A 10,503-nucleotide genomic window follows, 5' to 3' on the forward strand; every position below is an offset into this window, starting at 1 on the left:
TACTAGCTGTATAATTCTTAGAAAAAGGCTACCGAATAGCAGCCTGGGAACTAGGGATTCCAGAGGATAGCTCTGAGAAGTCCACGCCCTTGTGAAGAGATTATTTTCTGAGACTCTTTTTGCCCCTGTACTTCCTATTCATTATTTTCCAGCTTAGATGAACCAAACACCTACCTCGAGTTTGCCATTTCATAATTTCCTCTTTGCCTCTCCATAATTATGAATAGTATTTATTTAAAAGCTAATATGTGTCAGGCACTATTCTAAGAATTTTACATGAATTAACTCACGAAGAAGATACTTTTATCATTATGTCTATCTAAGAGAAAAGGAAACTGAAACACAGTAAGGTTAAATAATTTGCAAACGGTGATCCCAGCAGGAGATAGCAAAATCAGGATTCAGTTGCAGGCAATCTGACCTCAGGGTCTCTGCTCTTCCTCACTTGGCTTTATTGCCCCTGCACCACACTCACAGGAAAACCAGACCCTGGATCAGCTCCAATTGTACTTAGTCCTCCTTTCTACTTCTTACAGCAGGCACTTAGCTCTTCAGAAATATTTGCTAAATGGATGAATATATGCAAATCAGAATTTTCAGTGTAGATCTTTTTCTCTGAGCTTCAGTTTCATGGGAATTTGCACTTCTTCACCTGAATGTAGCACAATGATCACAAGAACCTATAACGATATAAACTCACTATTTATTATCTTCTAGCTTTCAACTTAATAACCATTTACCTCTCTGCCCAAACTGGAAACTTGGGAGTAGCTTTTTCTCCTTCCTATATCTTGCTCTTTTTTGTCAATCCTTCCTAAATTACACAGCAAAGACTTCTCAAACCATCAATTGAGGGCTTTTGTCTTTTCTTTCTTGAATAATGGTGGCAGCCATTTAATGGCTTCCAAGCTTACTGTCACTTTTTTTTTTTTTTGCCTAATTTATTCCTCTAAAATTCTGATCATTCCAGTTACCCACTGTGGTAGGCAGAATAATGCTCCCCACAAAGATGTCTAGATGCTACTCCCTGAAACCTGTGAATATGTTACCTCATTGTAAAAGAGACTTTGCAAATATGATAAGTTAAGGACCTTAAGATCCAGTGATATCCTTCCTGATTTTCTGGTGGTTCCAATGTATTCATATGAGTCTCTAAAACTGGAGAAACTTTTCTGGTTTATGTCAAATGAAAATATCACTATGAAAGAATAGTGAGAGAAATGTAACCTTGTTGATTTTTGAAGATGGAGGAAGAAAGCCACGAGAGAAGAAATGCAGGCAGCCTCTGAAAGATGAAAAAGTCAAGGAAATAGATTCTCCTCTGGAGGATCCAGAAAAACACACAGCCCTGTGCTACCTTGCTTTTAGCTCTTTGAAACTTGTGTAGGACTTCTAACTTAGCAAACTGTAAATTAATATACTGTCATTGTTTTAAGTCACTAAATTAGTGGTAATATGTTATAGTACCAATAGAAAAAAATACATTCTCTATAAATCATATCGTAATTCCTTAGAGATTTGAAGAGTTCTTTCTTAATTCTCGGTGTCTGGTTTGGGTCCCCTTGTATAGCACCTACAGTGTTTTTCTATCATAGTTTGTATTCTACTTTCATGCTGGTGTGGAGAACTTGGGGGCAGGGGAGTAGGGGTGGCAGAAAAGACTCCTGCCCACCCATAAGTGAGAAATGCATTTCCTTTCTGATGTTAAAACTTCCAAATCCACACTCAATGAATGTAATTAGCTACATCAGGGAATAAATCAAGATTTTGAGGTTTAAGAGTATGAAGAGTGATTTGAGAAATACCCGCAATTCTCAATAAAGTAATCTATTAGTAGTCTCAAGCAGAAACAAAATGTGATTGCAATTCAGTAAATGGAAATTGTACCAATATTACTTTACTGTAGATTATGACTAAACGTGAACTAAAAACAGAGGCGGATATAGTGTGAAGTGAATGAAGCTTAGACATTGGCCTCCTCGGCTGCATGTACCTTCTAAAGTCCCAAGAAAGGTGGAGGGTGTCATACATATTAGTAAAATTTACGTTAAGTGAGATATTTCAATTGCAATAGTTAAGACTACGGTTCTTACCATTTCTCCATCACATTTATTTTGGGTGGCATTAGAGTGATATATTTGTAATTTTCTATTTTTTTAGAAGGCCCATATTTATTCAAGAATAGTTCAACATAAGTGTAAAACGTAATTACTGAGATTATTTAAATGAACATAAAAGTGAGTTATTGAATAAATTATTTTTAAAAAAATTCCTACACTAACCTACTTTACCAAATAGCATTACTTCATAATTATATTTTGCTAAATAGCTTGGAAGTCCTATTTTTATTCATTGAGCAATAATGTGAATAGTTTACAAATAATTTATCTTTAAAATGGGGCAAGGGCTTCTTCTGTCAATTAATATGTCTGTTTTGTTTATAGTATAAGTGGTACACTTTATTAATGTTTAAATTCTTACAGAGAGAACGGTAATTTTTCTTTCTATATATTTTTTATTTTTTAAAAATTTTCAATTACAATTGACATTCACTATTATTTTATATTAGTTTTAGGTGTACAGCACAGTGGTTAGACATTTATATAATTAACAAAGTAATCTCCCAATTAGTCTAATACCCTTCTGGTTATTAAAATATTATTGACTATATTCCTTCTGCCGTACTTAACATCCCCATGACTACTTTGTAATTACCAATTTGTACTTCTTAATCCCTTTACCTTTTTCACCCAGCTCTCCAACTCCCCTCCCATCTGGCAGCCATCAGTTTGTTCTCTCTACAAGTCTGTTTCTATATTGTTTATTTATTTTGTTCTTTAGATTCCAGTATAAGTGAGATCATGTGGTATTTGCCTTTATCTGATTTACTTCACCTAGCCTAAAATCCTCTAGTTCTATCCATGCTGTCACAAATGGTAAGGTTTCATTATTTTTTTATGGCTAAGTAAAATTCCATTGTATACATGTATCAAATCATTTTTATCTAATTGTCTATTAATGGACACTTGGGTTGCTTTTGTATCTTAGCTATTGTAAATAATGTTACAATGAACATAGGAGTGCATATATCTTTTGGAGTTAGTATTTTGAATTTCTTTGGTCAAATATCCAGAAGAAGAATTGATGGGTCATAAGGTAGTTTTTTTTTTTAAATTTCTTGAGGAACTTCCTTACTGTTTTCCATAGTGGCTACACCAATTTGCAATCTCACTAGTGGATACAAGGGTTCACTTTTCTCCACATTCTTGTCAGCACTTGCTCGTTGTGGATTTATTGATGATAGCCATTCTGAGAGGTATAAGGTGATATCTCACTGTGGTTTTAATTTTTATTTCTCTAATAATTAGTGATCTTTTTATATGTCTATTGGCCTTTCGTATGTCCTATTTGGAGAAATGTCTATTAAGGTCTTCTCTGCCCATTTTTTAATTGGATTGTTTGTTTTTTTGGTGTTGAGTTGTATGAGTTCTTTGTAGATTTTGGATATTAACCTTTTATCAGATGTATCATTGGCTAATATCTTCTCCTTTTGGTAGATTGTGTTTTCGTTTTGCTCATGGTTTCCTTAGCTATGCGAAACCTTTTTAGTTCGATGTACTCCCATTTGTTTATTTTTGCTTTTGTTTCTCTTGCTCAAAGAGATATATCAGAAAAAAATATTGCTAAAAGCAGTGTCAGAGAGTTTACTGACTATGTTTTCTTCTAAGAGTTTTATGGTTTTGAGTTTTATATGTAAGTCTTTAATCCATTTTGAGTTTATTCTTATATAGAGAGTAAGAAATTTGTCTAGTTTCATCTTTTTGCATGTATCTGTCAAGTTTTCCCAACACCATTTATCAAATAGACTATCTTTACCCCATTGTATATTCTCGACTCCTTTGTCATAGGTTAATTGATTATATAAGTGTGAGTTTATTTCTGGACTCTATTCTGTACCATTGATCTATATGTCTGTTTTTATGCAAGTACCATGCTATTTTGATTAATATAGCCTTGCAGTATAATTTGATATCAGGTAGCATGATACCTTTAACTTTTTTCTTCTTTCTCAAGATTGTTGTGGCTATTCGAGGTCTTCTGTGGCTCCATATAAATTTTAGGATTATTTGTTCTAGTCTTGTGAAAAATTATATTTTTGATAGAGATTTTGATAGGGATTGCATTAAGTCCATAAATTGCTTGGGGTAGTATGGACGTTTAAACAATGTTAATTTTTCCTATCCCTGAACACGAAATATGCTTCTATTTATTTGTATCTTCTTCAGTTTCTTTCTTCAATGTCTTATAGTTTTCTGAGTACAGGTTTTTTGGTTAAATTGTAATTTTCTATTCTTAAAGAGGGCTCCCAAATTGCAAAAGCTTCAGGCCATGTAAAATTTGGAACCTTCTCCACTTAGCAAAAAGTGAAGTCAAAATAGAGTGTGGATTTGCCATTAAATAACAGTAAAATGAGGCAAGTATCCTTTTTCAGGGACAAGGTTTTCTAGTCACTAGGGGAGGAAAAATATTATTAAGGAGATGTTCTTTCTGATACCACTAAAGTCAGAATACGTGACTAATCCCCCTTCATTTTGATAATAACTTGATGTTTTATGTTGTATGCCCTTAGAAAAAGGACACAAAGGACACAGTGATCTGCTGATAATGCTTTCTAGGTTGATACTAAATAGTGTTTCTTGTTGTAAACTGATCTGGGAATTTTAGATCAGGTGTGCAGATATGAAAGATGGAACATATATATTCATTAATCACTTACTGCTGTGCCAGGATTCATGGGGATGGATGCAGCAGTGGAGTAAACAAACTCTCTTCTCTCATAGAGCTTGTACATTCATTAAGTAGAAAGGAATAAAATGACCAAGTTAAATAATGAAAGAGGTTGTTGTCCATAGATTTGGGGTGAAAGTTTCTGTAAAATGGGTGATAAAAGCAATCTTCTCTGAAGCAGTGACGTGTGAGTAGAAATTTAAAAGAAGGAGTCTTCTTTGAGGAGGTCTCTGGACCAGTTTAACACAGAGGCAAAAAGCCTTACAGTCTTGTTATATAAAGGTGTAAATCAATGTTTTTCAAACTGGTTTGTGACCAATTTGTGGATCTTGAAATTAATTTAGAGAGTTATAACATTTTTTAAATGAAATAGAACAGAAAAGAATAAAATAGAAAGATCAGGCTGTATTTTATATATTAAGAATATAGTTTTCACAAAATGCCTCATGTGTGTGTGTGCACAGTTGTGTGTATGCATATATGAATAATGATATACAATGCACATGTTTTTCTATGAGTCCCAGTAAGTTTGAAAAACACTGTTGTAGAGCTTATCAAGGATCTGAATACTATTCCACATGTAATAAGACATTGATGGAATGTTTTAAGCCACATATATATATATACATACAAAGAAAGCGTGAGCTGTTCAAAAGCTGGATGTATTGATCCACTCTCATTTCTTGAGTGAGATCAGATTGAAGTATATGAAAAGCTGAAAATCAGCTTTTATAGTTGTGTTGCCTCTTAAAGGTTTTAGGAACAACCCTCTTCCTGGAGGCACCCATCCTCCATAAAGTTACATTGGACCAACTACAAAACAAAGGTGGCCCCTTGGAATGGACAGATTACAAAAGCAGGTGCCTCCTCAGAGGTATGGTAGCATGACAATAGTAACCTCACCAGGGTCATCGAGCTGCACAACTTAGGTGGTGAATTTCAGGCCCCACTTTTCCCATAGCCAAGTACCCTTTGCTTTGCATGAACTACACAACCATATGCAGTATCCCTGGGCATCCTCTGAATCTCCTTTGCTTTGTGCCTCACCAGACAAATTTCAACAGTATTTGCTATCTTGAATGGTAATTGCTTATTTGTTAGTTAATCTTTGGGATTTTTTAGGCATTATCAACACCTAATATAGTGTCTGGTTTAAAATTATGCTTAAAAATAAAGCAAGTAATTGAAGAATTAAGTATCTAGGAATCAACAAAGTCAACATATTAGATGATGATGTCAGAAACCCACATCTGTAGGTTGCATATGGAAGCTGGAACAGCACCTGGCAGTTCTGGCTGGCACTCTGAAAGTCCTCTTGACCCCACTTGCTTCAACTTACTCTTCTTGATTTTTACTCTTGCTTTTCCCTAATGCCCACTTTTCTTTCTTCTAGTTTGACTGTTGGTGGTTGCTAAGCCCCTGCTTTGACATTTCCACTGGTCGCTTTGTACCAGCACAATTTGATTTTACTTTCCAATTTTTATTTCTTCGTTTCCTCCCTGACTATGATGGTTGATTGATTTATTTGGCCAATCTAATCCTGCTAAAGGATCCGTCTGCAACTTGTCTAACTCCCTGAATCCTGATATTCTCTTCTTCAGTGAGCCTGGCCCATCTAACCCTGTTTATACCATCCAATTTAAGCTGACATTTTGTTTGGGCCTTCATTTATCAAATGATATCAGTCACCTGGCATATCAAGCATTATGAAATACTCATACGACAGGTAAGACTATACATATCAGCAGTTAATGTTAAAATAAACGATAAATTTGCTTAGGTTAACATTGTCGTTATTTAATTAAAATGATTATTTATACAGTATTTTCATACCAAGAATAAGAAAAGTATTACTTCAAATTCATGTAACTCTTTAACATGATAATTAGAGAATTTTAACTAAAATTTTTATCATGAAGTTTTAGCACAGATTGTGGTTATAAATAATGCAATTTTAACTGTGTGTAAGTCAGGAAAAAAACCTGAAAAACTACTGACCAAATTTATTGCCTAATCCAAGAGTTTCAGTTATGTAATACTGTGAGCTGGCTGAGAGATTCTGTGTCAATGCAAACACCAAACAACCTAAGAAAAAACTATGTCCCACATTTGATTCAGCAGCACTATTGGAAAACGAAGTTTGTTTACATATATGTTTGGTTTTTACTTTATCAAGCATGATTGAGCTTTCAAAAGATATGGATTTTTTTGGAATATCTCCGTTCAAATCTGAATAATTGTAAATGCAAATGGCCCTGTTAAATACAGTGTGTCTCTCTGTGCCAAAAAAAAAAAAAAAAGTTAAATGACTAAATTCAGAAAATTCAATGAGGAATCAGAGTCGAGTTTAAGGACAATTATTTAGGTCATGCTGCCTTAACTTGGTCTTTGCTCAAAGAATCATTCCTTCAGTTTAGAGGCAAATTGTAGATAATGGAAAAATCACCGAGAATAAAGGTTTTGTATACTTACACATTCATTTTCTTTCGAATGTAAGACATGCACAAAAAATATGTAAGTTATAATGTCTCTGGTACTTTTTTTCTTCTTTTTTCTCCATATCCACTTACCCACAGAGACATATAAACAGAATTACTGTTATAATTTCTTTTTTTTAATCGAACATTACTTTTGAATAGTGCAAGTTTGAGCTAAAGTGACATTAAAGCAGACAAAATCAAATTAAGTCAAAGACAACAAGATTTATTTCAAGGTGCTTAAAACTTGAACCTGTAGAAACTGACAACTCTTGATCAGATTTACAGGAAGCTAGAGTGTTGGTTTTTTAAAAAAATATTTTTAATGACACTGATATCCCTATTATCTTTGTCATTTAAAAATGTATTTGCAGATTCTTTACCTTATTCTCTTTAAAAAAATCCCTTGGATATAAGAGAATCAACTGTCAGAAGAGGAACCTTCGAGACCATTTAACCCGAGCCCTGCAAAATTATAAAAAGGCATAGCGGGAGCATTCTTTCCAACTGTTAAGAAAGAATATATGCTATTCAAAAAGATTAATTATTCATAGCACCTCTGCTCTTGAAGAACTAATAACTATAATTTAGTTAATTTTTTAAATCAAAAGTTAAATGTATAAGATATGTTTATTCATTTAACTGTGCTAAAAATCAAGGGTTCTCAGATTTGGAGATTTTTATGGACTAGAAAATGTTCAGATAAATTAATATTGAGATTTTCTTTCCAGTAAGAGCAATGAAACAACAAAACAATCACCCATACAAAATAAACCTGTCATCTATCATCATTACAATTTAACAAAAGCAATGTCATTTTACATCAAGTATTTGTGAATTATAATATTATAATTCTATGAATTGATCAAAATTAGGTTTATGCAAATGCTGTACTTTTTAAATGTATTTTATTTTGCCATAACCATATAAATTTAGTCAAGAACTATGATGGTCCAGACTGATGTCCGATAACCACTATTATGGAGGCTTCTAAAATGCTCAGCACATGTTTTATTTGCACAAAAGGAGCTTAATAAATTAAGCCTAATTATCACCTGTTCTAGGTTCTAATGTCTTTATATGTCAAATGGGCATAATTATAGGCCCTCTCATCGAGATGTTGCGAGAATTCAATGAGTTAACATAACAAAAATCTTTAAAACAGAGTCTGTCACACACAATAGGTGCTCAATAAATGTTACCTATTGTTCTTATTGTCAAAGTAGTGTTTAAGTCCTCATTGCATTTGATTCATCTCTAAAATATCCATCTCTCAATCCTAAATTAAATAATTCAAAAGGAAAAAAAGCATAAACAGATATTGAATTCCAGGAAATGCATGCTAAAATACACAGGAGAAATGTACTGATGTCTGCAATTTACTCTGCATCAAAAAAAAAAAAAAAAAAAACCCAAAACTGTCTATGGCCATGCCACCCTGAACAAGCCCGATCCCATCTGATCTTGGAAGCTAAGCAGGGTCGGGCCTGGTTAGTATTTGGATGAAAGACTACCTAGGAAGACCAGTGCTGCAGGCATAAAAAAATTTAAAAAAATAAAAAATAAAACAAATAAAAAAATAAGGGATTGTAAGCTGACAAGTCCCTTGCAATCTGTGAGGTCAATCAAGGGTTGCCTTCCCCCCGCCCTCCCCCTAAAAAAGCTGAATGGACAGAGGGATAAATAAATGAATAGCCAAGCACAAAGCAAATGAAATATGTTAATTGTAAAATCTAAGTAGTAGGCATATATAATATTCTTTAAATTTTCTATGTATTTTACATTCTTCATAATAAAATGGAAAAAAATAAAGGGTGAAAATTTTAAAGAAACAATCTTAAAAATGTTAGCACCTCTTAGTTAAAATAAGAAGCATGCGTTGTTCCTAATACCTATTTCAGAGTTCCACAGTTATATTTAAGGGCAGGATTTCTGCTGCTTGCCTCCAAGTCCAAAATTGCTAGATGTGGTCCCCTTATAGGTACAACCATGCTTGCCCTGATTTCCACTTCAGCCATATATCAGAGGCTATGGGAAGCCCTGGTGCCTAGGACAACTTGGCATCTAGTTCTGACTCACTTGACAAGGCTGAACATGTGGGAGAGCATGAGAGGAGTCCAAGAATGACTGAAGTTGTAAGTCAGTCTCTAGTCTGGAGTCAAGTTCTTGGAAAGTACCATTGGTGCGGTTTGATGGTACTGTCCAGGAAAAAATAGTGCATTAATTGCAAAAACATGAAAGACAATAAAAATATGCTGATTATATAACTTGTATGGTACAGTTTTATTCCTGCTTCAATACACACACACACACACACACACACACACACACACACACACACACACACACAGATATGAATATATTTATATGTTGTACTCCTAATGGCTCTGTGTGACTGTGAAATGTTTTTATAAGATGTTGCCATTTTTCATACTTACGTTTTCTTCTCTTTATAATCTCAACCAAAACAGAGCCTTTTTTTCAGTGTATTTTTTTGACTGTTTAAGGCATGTTATTAGAGATTAAAAATCTAAAGAGTAACTCACTGTGAAACCAGAGCCAGTTGTTTTGGAAATTATTACAATGTCACCAGGAAAGAATTATGATTTTAGTTTAGAAATAAAGAAAATAGACTTCAAAAGTTTAAAATCCAGTTTTAAAACAAGAAAACAAAGTGAAGTCAATTACATAAATAGCTGAAAATCTGTATAAAATTTCTAAATATTTTAATTATATGTCTTCTGGATGCCAACTATTTTTATTTTCCTTTTAAGTATATTATATGTATTACCTCAGATTTTCTAGACGAAAATCATATTGTCTGCTAACAATGATAGCTTTGCCTCTTTACAGCATTTACACTTTTTTCCCTCTTTCTCATAATATAAACATAACATTAGAGAGAATGCTGTTCTTCAACAATGTTTTGCCACAACAAGTTTAGGCCATGACTCATTGGGATTAACAAAAGGTAGAAGTAGTTCTATCAATGTTTTTATATGTCAAATGTGATTGTTTAGTGTACTTTAGTAGTTTTTCACACTGCCAATACTTCTGCGGGGTTTCTATTATTTTACAATGTAGAAGTATGACTGGAAGGATAGCCATCTGAAAAATCATTTATCTTAATATGGATAGATGTCTGTTTATATTCAGGGACTAGTAACAAGATTATATTAATTTTGAATTATTTATATTAGGTTTATGCAATTTACATACAGGTTACAAATCATATATT

The 10,503-nt window shown here is 33.4% G+C and overlaps 1 protein-coding gene and 1 pseudogene across 1 annotated transcript in view; one reads left to right on the forward strand and one right to left on the reverse strand.

The window, feature by feature from the left end:
- Positions 1–10,503, reverse strand: part of FUT9 (fucosyltransferase 9) — a 157,155-nt gene that overhangs the window by 121,477 nt on the left and 25,175 nt on the right. The window lies entirely within an intron of this gene.
- Positions 8,686–8,803, forward strand: LOC112475022 (annotated as a pseudogene).

Source organism: Pteropus alecto, unplaced genomic scaffold, assembly GCF_000325575.1.
Source record: "Pteropus alecto unplaced genomic scaffold, ASM32557v1 scaffold7, whole genome shotgun sequence".
Lineage (NCBI taxonomy): Eukaryota > Metazoa > Chordata > Mammalia > Chiroptera > Pteropodidae > Pteropus > Pteropus alecto.